General features: G+C 31.9%; 1 long non-coding RNA gene across 1 annotated transcript; it reads right to left on the reverse strand.

Annotated features, from left to right (window-relative positions):
- Nucleotides 1-1,277: 1,277 nt before the first annotated feature.
- Nucleotides 1,278-2,422, reverse strand: LOC145549365 (uncharacterized). Its single transcript, XR_014085307.1, has 2 exons — nt 2,245-2,422; nt 1,278-1,732 (listed from the first exon to the last, which is right to left on the reverse strand). It is a non-coding gene; the product is annotated as an uncharacterized LOC145549365 (long non-coding RNA).
- Between the last annotated feature and the right edge of the window lie 7,996 nt (nt 2,423-10,418).

The following is a 10,418-nucleotide window of genomic DNA, read 5'->3' on the forward strand; positions in this document are numbered from 1 at the left end:
CCCGAATCCCGAAAATATGACATCTACCTTTGATGTTTCATAGTTATAATCCACGTTAGAGTGAATTTTTCCACTTGGCTGCTATAATCTGTTCTTGCGTTACAGAGACGTAATTTCTCTTTTTTTCCTCTGAGATTCTGCTTAGAAAATGAGGTTATGACTGCATTTTGTTTTTAAAATGGTAAATTTAGGTTTGCCTCGACTTTTATAAACTAATGCCTCTTATATGCATCATTGTTTGTATTACTGTTGGTGCAGATATTAGGCGAACACGGTGCTTTGCCTGCTAGTAGTTTAAATTAATTTCAGCTGCACACTTTAATAAGAGTATTCAGATTTTAACATGCATTTTCTAAGTAGTATTTTAGTTCACTCTTTACTCAGTAACTTCAGTGTTGTTAACTCTGAAACATATATATTTTTGCAGTTTCTTTGTGATACCAGAACTATTTCACTTACACATTTAATTTCCTGAGATATTGTCAATTTATTTTCAAGCAAAACTCTCAAAAAGAGCTGAGGATTTATTAGTTTTGATTATGTTGTGCAGCTAAATATGGACACTTATTAGTTTTTTTCTTTTTAATTTTTCAGGTTTGCATCGTAACGCCTCGTGATGTTTCTGAGCCATGATCGCTGTGCTGATTACCTTTCCACTGGATCCAAGCACCTGGACCAGCTGACCGGTACGGCGTCCATCAGTCCACTGTCTGCGGGATCATCACAACGTGGACTAACTTTTTATTTACTTGGTTAAACTATGATCTTGAAACCGGAGCACCAGATATGCAAAAATCTACCTGCAGACTTTGTTGGCTACCCTGACCCTGCAGTCATCCTGGACGGGGCTGAGCTGGACTTCCTCTCCTCCAGAGTGACGAGTTTTCATCACCAGTAAAGGCAAAACAAGTCTGATGTCTGATTAGCTGCTAGGAAGTATTTTATATATTCACTGTTCATTTTGCTATCCTGTTTGTTCCTACAATAAAATTGAATCTCGTTTGTAATTCTCTACATTTCACAAACCTTTTTTTCCCCTTTTCTCAGTGTTAATGTTATATCAAGTATTTGCATGTAGATCAGGAATTCAAGTGAGATGTTAAAATGCAACAGTTTTAGGTTATACCAGCAAAGAAATGTGAATATTAAGTAATATGTAGTCATATAATTTAATATGCTGAATAAGGCTGGATGATACAAGATTTTTATTCATACCAGATTTGATTTAAATCTATTCCTCCTGTCCTCAATTTCTATAATAAAATCTCAGAAAATACTTTCAAAAAGTGCCTTTATTTCAATCATCTGTTCTGTGAGTTGTATAAGGGAGCATTAAGGTCAGGATACAAGACATTTTAATTTTAGGAATGCAGTCATTGTTACAGCAGAATAAAGATGACATTTTATAACAATGTCTTAAAATGACAAGAAGTCGTTTTAATGAGAAATAAAGATTCAGATTGATCTGATGTAACCAGCTCAGTCCATGTGGTTCTGACATTTGTCAGTAATCAAGAGGATGTACATTTCCACCTCATCTGACCAGGTAAGCATTAAGGTAAAAATAAAAATAGAGCAAATACTGTATACAAAATGGAAAAAGAGCAACTGATAGAAATACTTTATATAAAGAAAAGCAGAAAAGTTAATAGTAAGAGAAAAGTTGGCAACATTAGCTCAGCTGATCTCTCCCTCCAGGAAGCCACCAAACAGAACTCCTGTCCAACTCCAACTATAATAAAGATAAAAAAAAACAAAAAAAACGGAAAGTTAAACTAATAATGCCAATTTAATAATTCAGATCTAATGCTTTCTGGAATCTATTGACATTTTACAAATTTCACAGATCAATTAGAAGGTTTCCCAAATGTTTTATTTATTCTGCTATTAGTACAGAATAATCTAGTTAGGTTTGAAATGTCTAGGTGTTGTTTTTAAAGTACAACACATTAAAAAAGCTCAAGATAGTGAAAAATTAAGTGTAATCGCCCTTTAGCTATTTTCCAAATTAGATGCTACATTCGGAAGCTAACTTTAGCTTCGACTGATAGCTTGGGCACAATATAGACAGATCTATATATGTTTATATCTATATCTTTATCTATCTATACAGCATAGATATGTAGATTGCACAATGCACAGATAATCAAAACACTTAACATTTGTAACTTTGTAAGCTTGTGCCTGTTAGCTACGTCAGACATATGAGGCATTATGATGAATACAAACGATTTATTAACTTACCTTCAAAGTTATTGTGAAGTTTTGACACATCCAGCTTAAATCCTTTGTTGTTGTTGGAGCGTTTCAGGACGTCTGAATAATTATATAAGCATCATTAATAGTCCTGCAGGACTGAGGAGCCATTGTTAACATAATGTTACCTGTTAACATAATGTTACCTGTTAACATAATGTTACCTGTTAACATAATGTTACCTGTTAACATAATGTTACCTGTTAACATAATGTTACCTGTTAACATAATGTTACCTGTTAACATAATGTTACCTGTTAACATAATGTTACCTGTTAACATAATGTTACCTGTTAACATAATGTTACCTGTTAACATAATGTTACCTGTTAACATAATGTTACCTGTTAACATAATGTTACCTGTTAACATAATGTTACCTGTTAACATAATGTTACCTGTTAACATAATGTTACCTGTTAACATAATGTTGCCTGTTAACATAATGTTGCCTGTTAACATAATGTTGCCTGTTAACATAATGTTGCCTGTTAACATAATGTTGCCTGTTAACATAATGTTGCCTGTTAACATAATGTTGCCTGTTAACATAATGTTGCCTGTTAACATAATGTTGCCTGTTAACATAATGTTGCCTGTTAACATAATGTTACCTGTTAACATAATGTTGCCTGTTAACATAATGTTACCTGTTAACATAATGTTACCTGTTAACATAATGTTGCCTGTTAACATAATGTTGCCTGTTAACATAATGTTGCCTGTTAACATAATGTTGCCTGTTAACATAATGTTGCCTGTTAACATAATGTTGCCTGTTAACATAATGTTGCCTGTTAACATAATGTTGCCTGTTAACGTAATGTTGCCTGTTAACATAATGTTGCCTGTTAACATAATGTTGCCTGTTAACATAATGTTGCCTGTTAACATAATGTTGCCTGTTAACATAATGTTGCCTGTTAACATAATGTTGCCTGTTAACATAATGTTGCCTGTTAACATAATGTTGCCTGTTAACATAATGTTGCCTGTTAACATAATGTTGCCTGTTAACATAATGTTGCCTGTTAACATAATGTTGCCTGTTAACATAATGTTACCTGTTAACATAATGTTGCCTGTTAACATAATGTTACCTGTTAACATAATGTTACCTGTTAACATAATGTTGCCTGTTAACATAATGTTGCCTGTTAACATAATGTTGCCTGTTAACATAATGTTGCCTGTTAACATAATGTTACCTGTTAACATAATGTTGCCTGTTAACATAATGTTGCCTGTTAACTAATGTTGCCTGTTAACATAATGTTGCCTGTATATGTTACCTGTTAACATAATGTTGCCTGTTAACATAATGTTGCCTGTTAACATAATGTTGCCTGTTAACATAATGTTACCTGTTAACATAATGTTGCCTGTTAACATAATGTTGCCTGTTAACATAATGTTGCCTGTTAACATAATGTTGCCTGTTAACATAATGTTACCTGTTAACATAATGTTGCCTGTTAACATAATGTTGCCTGTTAACATAATGTTGCCTGTTAACATAATGTTGCCTGTTAACATAATGTTGCCTGTTAACATAATGTTGCCTGTTAACATAATGTTGCCTGTTAACATAATGTTGCCTGTTAACATAATGTTGCCTGTTAACATAATGTTGCCTGTTAACATAATGTTGCCTGTTAACATAATGTTGCCTGTTAACATAATGTTGCCTGTTAACATAATGTTGCCTGTTAACATAATGTTGCCTGTTAACATAATGTTGCCTGTTAACATAATGTTGCCTGTTAACATAATGTTGCCTGTTAACATAATGTTACCTGTTAACATAATGTTGCCTGTTAACATAATGTTGCCTGTTAACATAATGTTGCCTGTTAACATAATGTTGCCTGTTAACATAATGTTACCTGTTAACATAATGTTGCCTGTTAACATAATGTTGCCTGTTAACATAATGTTGCCTGTTAACATAATGTTGCCTGTTAACATAATGTTGCCTGTTAACATAATGTTGCCTGTTAACATAATGTTGCCTGTTAACATAATGTTGCCTGTTAACATAATGTTACCTGTTAACATGTTGCCTGTTAACATAATGTTGCCTGTTAACATAATGTTGCCTGTTAACATGTTGCCTGTTAACATAATGTTGCCTGTTAACATAATGTTGCCTGTTAACATAATGTTGCCTGTTAACATAATGTTGCCTGTTAACATAATGTTGCCTGTTAACATAATGTTGCCTGTTAACATAATGTTGCCTGTTAACATAATGTTACCTGTTAACATGTTGCCTGTTAACATAATGTTGCCTGTTAACATAATGTTGCCTGTTAACATAATGTTACCTGTTAACATAATGTTACCTGTTAACATAATGTTGCCTGTTAACATAATGTTGCCTGTTAACATAATGTTGCCTGTTAACATAATGTTGCCTGTTAACATAATGTTACCTGTTAACATAATGTTACCTGTTAACATAATGTTACCTGTTAACATAATGTTACCTGTTAACATAATGTTGCCTGTTAACATAATGTTGCCTGTTAACATAATGTTACCTGTTAACATAATGTTACCTGTTAACATAATGTTGCCTGTTAACATAATGTTGCCTGTTAACATAATGTTACCTGTTAACATAATGTTACCTGTTAACATAATGTTACCTGTTAACATAATGTTACCTGTTAACATAATGTTGCCTGTTAACATAATGTTACCTGTTAACATAATGTTGCCTGTTAACATAATGTTACCTGTTAACATAATGTTACCTGTTAACATAATGTTACCTGTTAACATAATGTTACCTGTTAACATAATGTTACCTGTTAACATAATGTTGCCTGTTAACATAATGTTACCTGTTAACATAATGTTACCTGTTAACATAATGTTGCCTGTTAACATAATGTTACCTGTTAACATGTTGCCTGTTAACATAATGTTGCCTGTTAACATAATGTTGCCTGTTAACATAATGTTACCTGTTAACATAATGTTACCTGTTAACATAATGTTGCCTGTTAACATAATGTTGCCTGTTAACATAATGTTGCCTGTTAACATAATGTTGCCTGTTAACATAATGTTACCTGTTAACATAATGTTGCCTGTTAACATAATGTTGCCTGTTACATAATGTTCCTGTTAACATAATGTTGCCTGTTAACATAATGTTGCCTGTTAACATAATGTTGCCTGTTAACATAATGTTACCTGTTAACATAATGTTGCCTGTTAACATAATGTTACCTGTTAACATAATGTTGCCTGTTAACATAATGTTGCCTGTTAACATAATGTTACCTGTTAACATAATGTTCCTGTTAACATAATGTTCCTGTTACATAATGTTACCTGTTAACATAATGTTGCTGTTACATATGTTCCTGTTAACATAATGTTACCTGTTAACATAATGTTGCCTGTTAACATAATGTTGCCTGTTAACATAATGTTACCTGTTAACATAATGTTGCCTGTTAACATAATGTTGCCTGTTAACATAATGTTGCCTGTTAACATGATGCTTGTTAACATGATGCCTGTTAACATAATGTTGCCTGTTAACATAATGTTGCCTGTTAACATAATGTTGCCTGTTAACATAATGTTGCCTGTTAACATAATGTTGCCTGTTAACATAATGTTGCCTGTTAACATAATGTTGCCTGTTAACATAATGTTGCCTGTTAACATAATGTTGCCTGTTAACATAATGTTGCCTGTTAACATAATGTTGCCTGTTAACATAATGTTGCCTGTTATACCTGTTAACATTAATGTTACCTGTTAACATAATGTTCCCTTTTACATTATGTTGCCTGTTAACATAATGTTGCCTGTTAACATAATGTTGCCTGTTAACATAATGTTGCCTGTTAACATAATGTTACCTGTTAACATAATGTTAACAGTTAACATTATGTTAACAGGCAACATGTTAACATGTTGCCTGTTAACATGTTGCCTGTTAACATAATGTCGCTGCTTAACATACTGTTGCCTGTTAACATAATGTTGCCTGTTAACATAATGTTGCCTGTTAACATAATGTTGCCTGTTAACATAATGTTACCTGTTAACATAATGTTACCTGTTAACATAATGTTACCTGTTAACATAATGTTACCTGTTAACATAATGTTGCCTGTTAACATAATGTTGCCTGTTAACATAATGTTACCTGTTAACATAATGTCTCTAGCCTGTTAACATAATGTTACTGTTTAACATAATGTTACCTGTTAACATAATGTTACCTGTTAACATAATGTTACCTGTTAACATAATGTTACCTGTACTTTCTGTTAACATAATGTTACCTGTTAACATAATGTTACCTGTTAACATAATGTTACCTGTTAACATAATGTTACCTGTTAACATAATGTTACCTGTTAACATAATGTTACTGTTACATAATGTTCTGTAACATAATGTTACCTGTTAACATAATGTTGCCTGTTAACATAATGTTGCCTGTTAACATAATGTTACCTGTTAACATAATGTTACCTGTTAACATAATGTTACCTGTTAACATAATGTTACCTGTTAACATAATGTTACCTGTTAACATAATGTTACCTGTTAACATAATGTTACCTGTTAACATAATGTTGCCTGTTAACATAATGTTACCTGTTAACATAATGTTACCTGTTAACATAATGTTACCTGTTAACATAATGTTACCTGTTAACATAATGTTGCCTGTTAACATAATGTTACCTGTTAACATAATGTTGCCTGTTAACATAATGTTGCCCGTTAACATAATGTTGCCTGTTAACATAATGTTACCTGTTAACATATGTTACCTGTTAACATAATGTTACCTGTTACATATGTTGCCTGTTAACATAATGTTACCTGTTAACATAATGTTGCCTGTTAACATAATGTTGCCTGTTAACATCATGTTACCTGTTAACATAATGTTGCCTGTTAACATAATGTTGCCTGTTAACATAATGTTGCCTGTTAACATATGTTGCCTGTTAACATAATGTTACCTGTTAACATAATGTTACCTGTTAACATAATGTTGCCTGTTAACATAATGTTGCCTGTTAACATAATGTTTGCCTGTTAACATAATGTTACCTGTTAACATAATGTTGCCTGTTAACATAATGTTACCTGTTAACATAATGTTACCTGTTAACATAATGTTACCTGTTAACATAATGTTGCCTGTTAACATAATGTTTGCCTGTTTTTTACCTGTTAACATAATGTTACCTGTTAACATAATGTTACCTGTTAACATAATGGTACCTGTTAACATAATGTTACCTGTTAACATAATGTTGCCTGTTAACATAATGTTACCTGTTAACATAATGTTGCCTGTTAACATAATGTTACCTGTTAACATAATGTTACCTGTTAACATAATGTTACCTGTTAACATAATGTTACCTGTTAACATAATGTTACCTGTTAACATAATGTTACCTGTTAACATAATGTTACCTGTTAACATAATGTTACCTGTTAACATAATGTTACCTGTTAACATAATGTTACCTGTTAACATAATGTTACCTGTTAACATAATGTTACCTGTTAACATAATGTTGCCTGTTAACATAATGTTGCCTGTTAACATAATGTTACCTGTTAACATAATGTTACCTGTTAACATAATGTTACCTGTTAACATAATGTTGCCTGTTAACATAATGTTGCCTGTTAACATAATGTTGCCTGTTAACATAATGTTCCTGTTAACATAATGTTACCTGTTAACATAATGTTCCTGTTAACATAATGTTGCCTGTTAACATAATGTTGCCTGTTAACATAATGTTGCCTGTTAAACATAATGTTGCCTGTTAAAATACATGTTGCCTGTTAACATAATGTTGCCTGTTAACATAATGTTTAGACCTGTTAACATAATGTTACCTGTTAACATAATGTTACCTGTTAACATAATGTTACTGCTTGTTAACATAATGTTACCTGTTAACATAATGTTGGTTACAATGTTCCTGTTAACATAATTGTTGCCTGTTAACATAATGTTGCCTGTTAACAGTTAATGTTCCTGTAACATAATGTTACCTGTTAACATAATGTTGGTTACCCTGTTAACATAATGTTACCCTGTGTTTATAACATAATGTTTACCTGTTAACATAATGTACCTGTTAATAATGTTACCTGTTAACATAATGTTCCTGTTAACATAATGTTACCTGTTAACATAATGTGCTGTTAACATAATGTTACCTGTTAACATAATGTTGCCTGTTAACATAATGTTGCCTGTTAACATAATGTTGCCTGTTAACATAATGTTGCCTGTTAACATAATGTTGCCTGTTAACATAATGTTACCTGTTAACATAATGTTGCCTGTTACATAATGTTGCCTGTTTAACATAATGTTACCCTGTTAACATAATGTTGCCTGTTAACATAATGTTGCCTGTTAACATAATGTTACCTGTTAACATAATGTTACCTGTTAACATAATGTTGCCTGTTAACATAATGTTGCCTGTTAACATAATGTTGCCTGTTAACATAATGTTGCCTGTTAACATAATGTTACCTGTTAACATGTTGCCTGTTAACATAATGTTGCCTGTTAACATAATGTTGCCTGTTAACATAATGTTACCTGTTAACATAATGTTACCTGTTAACATAATGTTACCTGTTAACATAATGTTACCTGTTAACATAATGTTACCTGTTAACATAATGTTACCTGTTAACATAATGTTGCCTGTTAACATAATGTTGCCTGTTAACATAATGTTGCCTGTTAACATAATGTTGCCTGTTAACATAATGTTACCTGTTAACATGTTGCCTGTTAACATAATGTTGCCTGTTAACATAATGTTGCCTGTTAACATAATGTTACCTGTTAACATGTTGCCTGTTAACATAATGTTGCCTGTTAACATAATGTTGCCTGTTAACATAATGTTACCTGTTAACATAATGTTACCTGTTAACATAATGTTACCTGTTAACATAATGTTACCTGTTAACATAATGTTGCCTGTTAACATAATGTTACCTGTTAACATAATGTTACCTGTTAACATAATGTTACCTGTTAACATAATGTTACCTGTTAACATAATGTTGCCTGTTAACATAATGTTGCCTGTTAACATAATGTTGCCTGTTAACATAATGTTGCCTGTTAACATAATGTTGCCTGTTAACATAATGTTGCCTGTTAACATAATGTTGCCTGTTAACATAATGTTGCCTGTTAACATAATGTTGCCTGTTAACATAATGTTACCTGTTAACATAATGTTGCCTGTTAACATAATGTTGCCTGTTAACATAATGTTGCCTGTTAACATAATGTTGCCTGTTAACATAATGTTACCTGTTAACATAATGTTGCCTGTTAACATAATGTTGCCTGTTAACATAATGTTGCCTGTTAACATAATGTTGCCTGTTAACATAATGTTGCCTGTTAACATAATGTTGCCTGTTAACATAATGTTGCCTGTTAACATAATGTTGCCTGTTAACATAATGTTACCTGTTAACATGTTGCCTGTTAACATAATGTTGCCTGTTAACATAATGTTGCCTGTTAACATAATGTTACCTGTTAACATAATGTTACCTGTTAACATAATGTTGCCTGTTAACATAATGTTGCCTGTTAACATAATGTTGCCTGTTAACATAATGTTGCCTGTTAACATAATGTTACCTGTTAACATAATGTTACCTGTTAACATAATGTTACCTGTTAACATAATGTTACCTGTTAACATAATGTTACCTGTTAACATAATGTTGCCTGTTAACATAATGTTGCCTGTTAACATAATGTTACCTGTTAACATAATGTTGCCTGTTAACATAATGTTGCCTGTTAACATAATGTTGCCTGTTAACATAATGTTGCCTGTTAACATAATGTTGCCTGTTAACATAATGTTGCCTGTTAACATAATGTTGCCTGTTAACATAATGTTGCCTGTTAACATAATGTTGCCTGTTAACATAATGTTACCTGTTAACATGTTGCCTGTTAACATAATGTTGCCTGTTAACATAATGTTTGCCTGTTAACATAATGTTTAACATGTTACCTGTTAACATAATGTTGCCTGTTAACATAATGTTGCCTGTTTAACATAATGTTCCTGTTAACATAATGTTGCCTGTTACAT

This window comes from Poecilia reticulata, chromosome 20, assembly GCF_904066995.2.
Source record: "Poecilia reticulata chromosome 20, P_reticulata-male-v2, whole genome shotgun sequence".
NCBI lineage: Eukaryota > Metazoa > Chordata > Actinopteri > Cyprinodontiformes > Poeciliidae > Poecilia > Poecilia reticulata.